The 12,362-nt window shown below is 42.9% G+C and overlaps 1 non-coding gene across 1 annotated transcript; it reads right to left on the reverse strand.

Moving 5' to 3' along the window:
* Nucleotides 1-9,229: 9,229 nt before the first annotated feature.
* Nucleotides 9,230-9,364, reverse strand: LOC132440123 (small nucleolar RNA SNORA61). The gene has a single exon (XR_009522527.1). It is a non-coding gene; the product is annotated as a small nucleolar RNA SNORA61 (small nucleolar RNA).
* Between the last annotated feature and the right edge of the window lie 2,998 nt (nt 9,365-12,362).

Here is a 12,362-nt window from a genome sequence, read left to right on the forward strand (position 1 = left end):
GGACTTCCCTGGTGGTCCAGTGGCTAAGACTCCACACTCCCAATGCAGGGGGCCCAGGTTCCATCCCTGGTCAGGGAACTAGATCCCGCATGCTGCAACTAAGAGTTTGCGTGCTGCAACTAAGACCTGGCACAGCCAAATAAATAAATAAATATTTTAAAAAAACAACAACTTGGAATACATTTTCGTCGACCTTATTGATGTATAATTTAAATTGTACAATTCGATGAATTTTGATAAATGATTACACCTGTGACCTCACCACTACACTCAAGTTCCAGAACATTTCCATCATCCCTAAGAGTTCTCCAATAACCCTTTGCAATCCGTGCTTCCCTCCACTGCCAGCCCCAAGCAACTACAAGCCTGCTTTTTATCACCACAGATTTGGTTTGCATTTTCTAGGATTTTTATAGAAACGGTATCATAGAGTATATATTCTTTTGTCTGGCTTCTTTCACTCAGCATGATGCTTTTCAAATTCATCCATACTAATGTATATATAAGTATTTCATTCCTTTTTATTGCTGTGCATTCCATTGTATAAATATACCATATTTACTTTATCCTTTTTTTTTTTTTTTTTTTTTGCCCACACTGCATGGCTTGTGGGATCTTAGTTCCCCAACCAGGGATCGAACTCTGGTCCACAGCAGTGAAAGCCCATGTCTTAACCACTGGACCACCAGGTAAATCCCTATCCTCTCACTTAGTGAAGGAAATTTAGGTTTTGTCCCCTCAAAACTGTAATATAATGGACCTAGAGATTGTCATACTGCGTGAAATAAGTCAGACAGAGAAAGACAAATATCATATGATATCGCTTATATGTGGAATCTAAAAAAAGGCTACAGGGCTTCCCTGGTGGCACAGTGGTTGAGAGTCCGCCTGCCGATGCAGGGGACACGGGTTCGTGCCCCGGTCCGGGAAGATCCCACATGCCACAGAGCGGCTGGGCCTGTGAGCCATGGCCGCTGAGCCTGCGCGTCCGGAGCCTGTGCTCCGCAACGGGAGAGGCCACAGCAGTGAGAGGCCTGTGTACCGCAAAAAAATAAATAAATAAAATAAAATAAAATAAAATAAGGCTACAAATGAACTTATTTACAAAACAGAAGTAGAGTCACAGATGTAGAAAACAAACTTATGGTTACCAGGGGGAAGGGATAAATTGGGGGATAAGGATTGACATATACACACTACTATATATAAAATAGATAACTAATAAGGACTCACCATATAGCACAGCGATCTCTACTCAGTACTCTGTAATGGCCTATATAGGAAAAGAATCTAAAAAAAGAATGGATATATGTACATGTATAATTGATTCACTTTGCTGTACACCTGAAACTAACACAACATTGTAAATCAACTATATTCCAATAAAATTTTTTTAAAACTGTAATATATTAATGCTGCTTTTATTAATTATGTTTTAATAGGTATTATAATGATCCCACAATCCAGAACCGTTAAGTACTTAAAGCCTGTGGACACAGGAAATCTTAAAAGTTCAATCCAAATTTATATACATATTTTTGCTCCAGAGAATTATGAGACGGTCATAAAAGACACTAAAGCATGAAAATATATTAGTAGGATAAAATTCTATGGAGGGAGTGGAATGGAAAAGAATGATGGGAAATTTCCCACTGGTAAGAAGTTTATTACATGTTGCACCATGGTAATTACAACCTATTATTTAAAGAAGTAATGTGACTTTTATCTTTTGAAGTCAATATTTACAATATGCCAGAAATTTAATACTTTACAACTCTTTAAACTTATAAAATTTTAGGTATCAATTTTAAAATGTTAATGTGAAAATTAAAAAATAGTAGGAAAAAATTTGAGTACCCCTTCTCTCGGTCCTGTTCCTAAAGGTTCCTCTTTCATTGATCTGGGGTGGGCAGGAACATCATGGTTTTTAAAGTTCCCCAGGTGATTCTAAAGTGCACCCAAAGTTGATAACAGCTAGTATGAAAATAGTATTCTCTCTCGGTACACAAGGAGTAGAAAAAATGAGAGCTACACAGTTTACTGTTTGAGAGTATTAGTCATCTGGCAAATAACTATTTTCAAGGTTTATAAAAATATCAAATCAACAGTCCTTATGGAACTTAAGCACAAAAATGTTAACTGATGACCATGGCTGGTACCTATGGTGCCTTCCAAGGATGAAATGCTATTATTTGCAAGGCACTGAGCCACTGTTCTAAGTAAATGGTAGCATTATCTCCACTGTAGATAGTTCCCGGCCTGAAACATTAACCCACAGGTGTGGTGACAAAGAAAACCCCCAGAGGGCAGTAATTATTCATTAATGGCAACTGCCCCTGGGCTCATCTACTGGCCTTTTTTCACAGCAGTATTTCTTTTGTCTTACTGTCCAAAATCTCAAGTCTGCAATTTAATTTTATTTTCTACTTCTCTATTTCTCCTCTGTTCTCCTTTTGTGCCTTAGCTATTATTTTTCTCACTCTTGTTTCTTGTTATGATTTACAGTATAGTCATAAAAGATGGGACTAAGATTTGGGCTTAAAGCCAAATTCCACAATTAATTAGCCATGTGACCCAGTAAAATAATGTAAAATGGGGGTCGCTGTTGCCCTGTGTAGTGGACTGAATTGTACTCTTCTGAAGGAAAAGTTCACATCCTAATCCCTGGGGCCCATGAATATTACCTTACATGGCAAAAGACTTGATTAAATTAAGGATCTGGAGAGGAGAACCTTATCCTGAATTATCTGAGTAGACCATAAATGCAATCACATGTTTGCCGGTGAGAAAAAGGTAGAGGGAGTTTTGAAACATACACATAAGTAAAGTTGATAAGAAGACAGAGCAGAGAGAAATACTGCTACTACATGCCAAAAAATGCTGACAGCCACCGGAAGCTGGAAGAAGCAAGGAACAGATTCTCCCCTAAAGATTTCAGAGGGATTGCAGCCCCACCAAACCCTTGATTTCAGACTTCTAGCCTCCAGTGCTATCAGAGAATAAATTTCTATCGTTTTCAATTGTCAAGTGTGGTAATTTGTTACATCAGCCACAAGAAACTGATATACTCTGGTTACCTCCCAAGGAAAAGAAGCTAAGGAATGTATAAGTGCTTCATAAACCTAAGTGCTTTACACATACAAGCTCTCCTTGCTGGTCGCTTTCTACAAGGACCTCCAAGACCATGCAAATAGTCATCAACGTGGATCAGTCTTCACAGCACGGATGTAAGGGGAGCTCCTGGGGCTTTCCTGGGCCATTGTATACTCTTCCCTTAATCCTTCTCTTGCCACAAAGCTTAGTATTTCTTTTGGTGGTGGTGTGGGTATTGCTAACGGTAGCAACTCCCAAAGAAAATGAGTTAGAACTACTTTAGCCATGTCTCTTAAATCTTGCCAGCAATTACTCTTCTCTTTATTCCAAGATCTTTTCTTAGTCCAGGTGTAAGAAGATTGGGTAGGGGATCCCAGGAGAAAAAGAACTAGGCATGGCTTTCTTGTCATAAGAGAAGCCATTTTTGGCCTAAGCCATTTTGGAATCTAAGCCTGGCCACAATGCTTGCCCTTGAACAGGTCTCAGTAATAATGATTTAAGGGAACAAAAGAACAACCTGTTATCAGGCAAGAGAGATAACAATAGCAAAGATAGTAAATCAGTTGCAAAGTCTCCCAGTTCTGTTTCAATGACAAAGATTAGCTTGAGGCACTTTCTTGAACTGCTTTGCTGAATTTAAACCCCGCTTGAGAGCTCAACCACCAGCTCAACTGGAACCTAAGGGATGATGATGTTGACCTTTTCTGACCTTCACAACTTCAATTAACTGAAGTTTGGACTTTCTCACCCTGTGCCCCAATTCTATGCCGAATTCACCTGTTCAAGCCCCTTCAAGGATATGCATGTACCCTTAGCTTGAAACTTTCCCAGTTTTGCTGTTTAGGGGGACAGTGCTTTGGGAAAGATCCCCGGTGTTCTCCTCACTTGCTGCAAGTAATAAATCCTTCTCCCGATCTTTGGCTTGGTTGTGTCTTTTGACTCAACACCCACCAAGAGGAGAACCCAGTTTTCAGGCAACACAGGATTTAGAGTAGGCTTTCTCAACAGCAGCAAAATTGACACTTGGGACCAGATAATTTTTTTGTTTGGGGGACTATCCTGCACAATGTATGTTTAGCAGGAACCTTGTGCTCTATCCACTGAATACCAATAGTACTGCCCGTAGTCATGACAATCGAAGTGTCTACAAAAGCCAAATGTTCTAAGGGGGAAATTGCCAGCCTTCCCTCTCAACTATACCAGATCAACAACCACTTTTTCAGATAGGACTAGCTGAAGATCTATCTGGTATGGCTGTACTCCTGGTAGATAACCCCAATCTCCATTCATATATTAAGATCTGTCCTAGGGACTTCCTTGGCTGTCCAGTAGAAGACTTCGGCTTCCAACATAGGGAGTGCAGGTTCAATCCCTGGTCAGGGAGCTAGTAACCCACATGCCTTGGAGCCAAAAAAAAAACAGAACAAAAAACAGAAGCAATATTGTAACAAATTCAATAAAGACTTTAAAAATGGTCCACACCAAAAAAAAAAAAAAAAAAAAAAATCCGTCCTAAAACGAGAGAATATATCTCCTAGGAGCCTGCTGATTCTTCATTAAATTGGTCTTTCTGATAGTCTCATTGGTATTTCTCAAATTACAATCAATATTTCATTTGCAGCAGAATCATTTGAGCTTCTTGTTGACCTACTGAGACACCCAGGAATTTGCATTTTACGTGTTTTGCAGATGATTCTTATTTTAATTTGCTGAAGACAGGTTCTGGGGGAATTCCCTGGCGGTCCAGTGGTTAGGCCTCCTTGCTTCCACTGCAGGGGGCATGGATTCAATCCCCGATTGGGAAACTAAGATCCCACAAGCCATGTGGTGCAGCTTGAGGGGGCAGAGGATGAACTTCAGACTCCAGGTGGATGATGTTCTTTACTCTAATCTCTTGGTTCTGGAATCTGATCCTGGTTTTGTAACTGAGCAGGACTCTGTGGGCTCCCAGGCACAAAAGTCTTTCCGTGTCCCCCATTTCTTATTTGTAGGAAATAGGCTTCATTCAGCCTCCATGACCTTCCCTGAGTTCCAAAGGGCAGGTTCAAACAACTGCTAATCAGGGAAGGGAGGGGATTCAGACAAGAGGAGGAGCAGTCAAGAAACAATAGTGCAGCCTTGGGGCAGGGTCCTGGTTCCCCATCAAGGGATACACGTAACAATATCTTTGAGCTGTTTTGCAGATACCAAAACCCCCACCAGGTGGAAGAAGTTAATGGTATGCTGCCCACAAGCACGTAGACCCCAGACGGGTTGGAACCAGAAGTTTGATGATGCTGACTCCCAATTACCTCACCACCAACCAATGAGAAGAACGTCCACAAGCTGATCACACCCTCCTCTGTGAACCATTACTATAAAACTCCTCACTACCACCTCCGGGTTGGACACACAGTTTTGAGAGCATTAGCCTGCTGTGGCCCCCTTTGCCTGGCAAAGCAATAAAGCTATTCTTTTGTACTTTGCCCAAAACTCTGTCTCCAAGATTCAGTTCAGTACCAGCGCACAAACACTGAATTTCAGCTATGCTACCTCACCACCAGCCAATCAAAAAAGTCACACACCCTGCAGCCCTCACCCAAATTTTGCCTATAAAAACTTCTCCCCTAAAACCATAGGGAAGTTCAGGGCTTTTGAGCATTAGCCACCCATTCTCCTTGCTTGGTCCTGCAATAAACCTTTCCCTGCTCCAAACGCCAACATTTTGATTTGTTTGGCCTCACTGTGCATCAGGCACACGAACTCTGTTCGGTAACAAAATGATGGCCTAAAACTTTCCACACTTAAAAAAACCTATAAACCTACAGTTCCAAGAAGCTCAATGAACCCTAACCTAAAGAAACACAAAAAAAAAAGACACCAAATAACATCAGAATCAAATTGCTCAAAACAAGTGATTTTAAAAAAATCTTAGCCAGAAAAACAGACATGTTAAATAAAGAACATATATAAGGATGACATCAAATTTCTCACTGGAAACAATACAACAGAGAAGACTGTGGAATGACATCTTTAAAGTCCTGAAAGAAAAAACTGTCAGACTCTAATTTCAGAGAGAGCAAAAATACCTTTCAAAACCGAAGGCAAACCTTCCAGTTCAGGACAAGATAAAGAAGGTGTGCTTCATATTCCTCCCATTAAATACAGCTAAACATCCTGAATATTATATAAATAAACATAACAAGGTGGAGAGAAAACAGCAGACCAAGAAGGGATCTTGGGGCCCAAGAAATGACATGACATTGGGCTCCTGGGTTTTCTTTTTGCCTCATGTATTCTACACTGGGTGTTTGAGAAGGCAGCAGTATGAAAACATCAATGGGTGCTAAGAGAAGCCTGCTCTTCTGAGCCAAAGGATGAGGAAAGGGGCAGCCTTGTAAGACAAAACTTTTGGACAATAACTACCCTACTCCAGCCAAGCTCCACAGAAAAAAAGTGTGATGCCACCCTCACCCATGTCAGCCAAGGCCCAACAGGAAGCCTAGACTTCCCCTCACCAGACTGCAACACACACATCTCACCCTCCCAGCCAAGCTGCTGTCATTGAAGGTCCAGTAGAGAACCTGACAGCCGCCCCAGTTCCCTAGAATGAGGCACCTCTCCCATTGCCCATCCCCAGACAGTCAACAGAAGCCGAATGGAGAACCTGAACTTCCACCCTACCTGGCAGTAATGAGGTAGCATCTCCCTTTCCTTTGCCAGTGTGGTGTCAGAGAAAACCTGCTAAAAAGAGCAGATTTGGGTAAGAGCCAGAGTCTCATGAAAATGCTGAAAGTGTCCAGTATCAAAAAAAATCATCAGGGACTTCCCTGGTGGTGCAGTGGATAAGACTCCACACTCCCACTGCAGGGGGCCTGGGTTTGATCCCTGATCAGGGAACTAGACACCACAAGCCACGTGGCGTGGCAAAAACAAACAAACAAAAAAAAAAAAAACAAAGGAAACCAGAAGACATGAACACTAATATTTGGAATATCTGACAAGGAGTTTAAAGCAGCCATCACAAAAATGCTTCAATGAGCAATTATGAACATGTTTGAAACAAGTGAAAAGGTACAACTCATCAAAGAAACAGAAGATTTAAAGACCCAAGTAAAAATTCAAGAACTGAAAAATGTAATTACCAAAATTAAAAACTCACTAGATGGGCTCAAAAGCAGAATGGAGCCAACAGAGGGGGGAATGTCAGAGAACTTGAATAAAGAACAATAGAAATTATCCAATCTGAATGAGAGAGAAAATAGAGCATCAAAAGTGAACAACGCCTCCAGAACCTGTGGGACTATAACAAAAGAGCTAACGTTCACATCATGGGATCCCAGGAGGGAAAAAAAAGAGTGTGGTCCTGGAAAGTATCCGAACAAATAATGACCGAAAATACTCCAATTTTGGCAAAACAACCTCAAAGGGTAATATGGGAAAACTATAAAGAACTCTACTCACATAAATTTGGCAACTTAGATGAAATGTACCAACTCCTCAAAAAGCTACTACCACAGCTCCCCCAATATGAAATAGATAATTTGAACAGCCCTATAACTATTAAATAATTGAATTTGCAGACTTCCCTGGTGGCGCAGTGGTTAAGAATCTGCCTGCCAATGCAGGGGACATGGGTTCAAGCCCTGGTCCGGGAAGATCCCACATGCCACGGAGCAACTAAGCCTGTGCGCCACAACCACTGAAGCCTGTGTGCCACAACTACTGAAGCCTACGCGCCTAGAGCCCGTGCTCCGCAACAAAATAAGCCACCACAATGAGAAGCCCACCCACCACAACGAAGAGTAGCCCCTGCTTGCTGCAACCAGAGAAAGCCCGCATGCAGCAACAAAGACCCAGCACAGCCAAAAACAAATAAATAAATTCATTTAAAAATGAGCTGTAAACATATAATAGTGACTGTACTTAGATTTTTTAAATAAATAAATAATAAATTTAAAATTGAATTTAAAAACTCTCCCCAAAATCTCTAGACCAGATGGTTTTGCTGAAAAGTTATGCCAAATATTTAGAGAAGAATTAAAACCAACTTTAAACAATATCTTTCAGAAAGTGGAAGAGGAGGAAACACTGCCCCAACTCATTTAATGAGGTCAGGTACACCCTTATACCAAACCCAAAAACATAAAAAAAGAACAGTAGAGCAATATCCCTCATGCAATGACATGACATTGCATTACATGTATAGAACCCAATACTAAGTCTGGCACATGTGCCCCAGAAGATATGTGCTGACTCAAAGCATCACTGTTTATAATACCAAAAACTGGAAACAACCTACATATAAGTCACTTAACAGAATACTGGAGAAATAAGTTGTTGACCACTTACTAAATGGAATACTATAAAACAGCAAAAATTGGGACTTCCCTGGTGGCGCAGTGGTTAAGCATCCACCTGCCAATGCAGGGGACATGGGTTCGAGCTTTACGCTTGGTCTTGGAATACTCCTGTGAAGACAACAGACAAGGTTAAGACAAGGTCTTAAGTAAAGACAAGGTTAACACAAGGTCTTAACTAAAGAAAGGCACAGAAGAAAACATAAAGTATGAAAACAACATATACAGAATCCAAAGACATGCAAAACTATTCAATACATTTTTCTGTGGGATACAATTTTAATCAAATTATAAAGAAAAGCAAGTAATTGACAAACATAAAATCCAAGACAATGATGAGGGGAGCTGTGATGATCGGGATCACACAAAGGGTCATAAGAAAAAAGGTGGAGTTCTATTTCTTTCTTTGTTTTTTACATCCAGGAGTCTTTTATTGGTTCACTTATATGCCAGGTACCAACATTAACAACAACAACAAAAAAAAAACCCACAAAAGGTCAAGGTTTCCACATAAAAGAGCCTATTATCTCTTAGCTTGTGTCTTCCCATAAAGTTTCCCTCCCAACTCTATAGATCCACAGTCACAGATGAATGCAGCTTTACTGGTAACAGATCTTAGGAAAAAGGAACACTTTCAATCAAGAGTCAAGAAAGCCGTTGATAAATCCCTCCCAAATACAGAAATACCAGTCAGCAATCACTGTACCAACTGCCCAAGCTTCACATACAGCCTCCCTTTAAGCCTAAGATTATGCCATGTTACAGGGGAGGAGGAAACAAGTTCTAAGAGAATTACACCTTGTTTGAAACTAGCCCACATGCTATATAGCAGACTACAAGCACTGTGAGGACAGCTTCATTCCTACTATTCCTCCCTTTATGACCACTAAGAGCAGTGTTCAGATCTAATGGGAAAGGGGACCGGGTAGAGTACTACATCTTAAGATTAGTGGTGGATACACAGATCCCGGATTGAGTTGTATTCTTTACACCTTCGAGATATGTTTTACAATATATCTCGTATATGTCATATTTTTAAAGTGGGAAAACATAACTACAATCAAATCTTTATAATAAAGAAAAATGTGAGAGCGTGAGACAAAGCCCTGGACCCACTCCCACAACCTGCTGAATTCAGGCTCATTCCAAAATGAGATGTCAAAAAGGAACCAGTGCAAAATGTAGTCAAGGGTATGACTAGAAAAAGAGAAGAGCAAATGGCTGACTACACACATGCTGCAGCAAAGTGTGACCAGGAGGCAAAGGAAATCAATCAGGAAATATTTCAGATTGAAGTATTCAAATTTAGTGAAGCTGATGAAGGAAAAATACAGAGAAGAGATGCAGATACAAAAGGAAGAAATAAAACTTCTGGAGAAGAAAAATTCAAAGGTTTGAAAACATTTCCTCAGAGTACAGGAAATGGGTAGGAGAAAATTTTCTGAGTAATAAAGGCTTCTGCAAGTTTGTGAGTCTTTAACTATGTGAATGTACTGCCTTAAGAAATAAAACAAACTAAAGTAAAAAGAGCTTTCTTCCAACCACGTCTACACCCTTAAAGGTGTCCCTACATGTTGGCGCAGACCTCTCATACCCCCGGGTCCTAGGATGCGGACCCGTCCAGGACTCCCAGACATCCCTGCCCTAAAAAAGGGATTTTCCCCAAACTCGTCCCCTTCTGTCCCGCCCCCGTCCCACCCTTCACTTAGGGTTCTGAGTCTCCATGCTCCCGCTCTTCTCCACATCCGGCACCTCGGTCGTCCCTATCCCTCTGCGAACCTAGAGGAGGGTGAAACGCGGCGAATTCTGCAGTCGCAGTTGAGGCTGGTTTAACATCACCATGGAAACCCCTGGGCGAGGCTTCCGAGGGGCGTGGTCAGGAGCTCGGCTGGCCGGAGTCTACAACTCCCGCACGTCGTGCCCATGCATCGCCTCCGAAAGCCCTTCGGCTCTCGGCGTGTTCTGCCCCCTGTCGGTCCTGTGCCCAAGCATCAGGGAACTACAGCCCCAGGAACCCGCGCCCCCGCCCCGCTTCCGGGTTCTCGCCAAACCCCACCTTCTTCTCCAGGAAGACGCGGCGCAATCCTACTTCCGAAAGCGAGCCGGAAGGACGCAAAGACCGCGCCGGGGCGGGGTCTCCGAGGAGGGCGTCCGGGGTCGGGGCCACGAGGGCGCCATTGTGACGCGTCCGGAGCGGAGCCGGGGATTGGTCGGCCAGGCGCAGGGCGGGGCCGGGGCTTGCAGAGCCGGGCGTTGCTGGGACGGGAGGTGAGGGATCTACGTGATCCCTCCTCGGGGGTAGGGAAGGGTTTGTGAGGCACGCCTGAGCTTCTAAAGTTGCTGACTGGGAGAGTCCCCCAAACAGTGAGCCCAGACGACGCCTGGATTGAAGACCAGCGTGGTAGAAGGAAATGAGACTCATTTCCTGTTGAGAAGGAGGGAGGGAACCGGGAACAGCGGAGACCGTTAATGGCGGCTCTAGAGGCAGAACTTGAGGAGCGGCCGCAGGCTGTGCTGTCAGGTCTTGGGTCGCTGCTCCGCAGGGTCACGGGACCTCGCCTGGCTCCCTCGGCTTGTTCCTTCAGACCAGTGGTCCCCAACCTTTTTGGCACCAGGGACTGTTTAAGACAATTTTGGGGGGGTGGAGTTTCAGGCGGTAATGCGAGTGGTGGGGGGGATGGTTCTGGCAGTAATTCCAGCGATGCTTCAGGCGGTAATGTGAGCGATGGGGAGCAGCAGATGAAGTTTCGTTGCCTGCCGCTCACCTCCTGCTGTGTGGCCGGGTTCCTAACAGGATAGGGACTGGTAGCGGCCCCAGGGGGTTGGTGACCCTTGCTTCAGGTCCGCAGGGCTTTCGGTTCAGGCCTGGTCCTCAGAGACAAAGTGCTGGGGCAGAGGATGCCACCACTAAGACCTTCACTTCTGGAAGAAACAGGTACGCCAGTTCAGTGTCATTTGAGTTCCTGCTACATCCAAACCAGCCGTGTTTCTGCTCTGAAAAAGACAGATCGAACTTTCCAGCCCTTGGCGACGAGTTATTTGTTAAGCACATGTACAGTGTCGAATTAGCAGTGTCAGTTTCCAACAGTTGTCATATCCTGTAGTAAAAACTGCTAAGCAATCTCCTTTTGCTTTCCATCTTAATTATGATCAGGTTCAGCTCTAAGAAGTAAAGGAGCCCCCAGAGCCACCGTTGGTAGCTGGCCTGAATGCCCTGATACACATAAGCGACGTCATGGAATTTTGATGTCAGATGAGATCTCTGACGAGATGGAAGGTGAAGAAAATAAGACTAATCGTGCCTAAACAGATGGACACTGCAACCACAAAAAGATGACCAAACATCCCTTCCCTAGCTAACATGAATGACTATTGCTTCAGTGATGATCCATTTTTCTTGCTTTCCAGATAAAAACTATTAAGCGAATCACTGAATTGCCCCGCTTTCTGACAGCACAAGAGCAGACCCCTGTTTCCTTGGGCCTGCCCCCAAATCACCTAACACAAGCCCAAGCACTATATAATAAGCCCTCTTTAACACCCATTTCCTGAGATGCATGGTTGCCCATAGTGTCAGGTCTCCCTCACTATAGCAGTTAACCCTTCATTGTTTGACCATAACTATGTTTCGGTAGTCTTTGGTGGGCATCACCAGTATGAATAAACTTATATTTATGAATTATACATAACCATACAAAACTTTAGAGCCTATACTCTAACGAGAAATCAAAACAAACATTAATATGAATGATAAAATGGGGCAAGATCTTGGTATATGAAAGGCTTGTATGCTAAATGCCATGTGGGATTGTGGTTTGGATTCTAGAACGGTAGAAGGACATAAACGGTAAAATCAGACTAAAGTCTATAGGTTAATTAAGAGTATTATACCAATGTGAATTTCTTAGTCTTGACAAATGTGACATGGTT

Source organism: Delphinus delphis, chromosome 16 (assembly GCF_949987515.2).
Source record: "Delphinus delphis chromosome 16, mDelDel1.2, whole genome shotgun sequence".
NCBI lineage: Eukaryota > Metazoa > Chordata > Mammalia > Artiodactyla > Delphinidae > Delphinus > Delphinus delphis.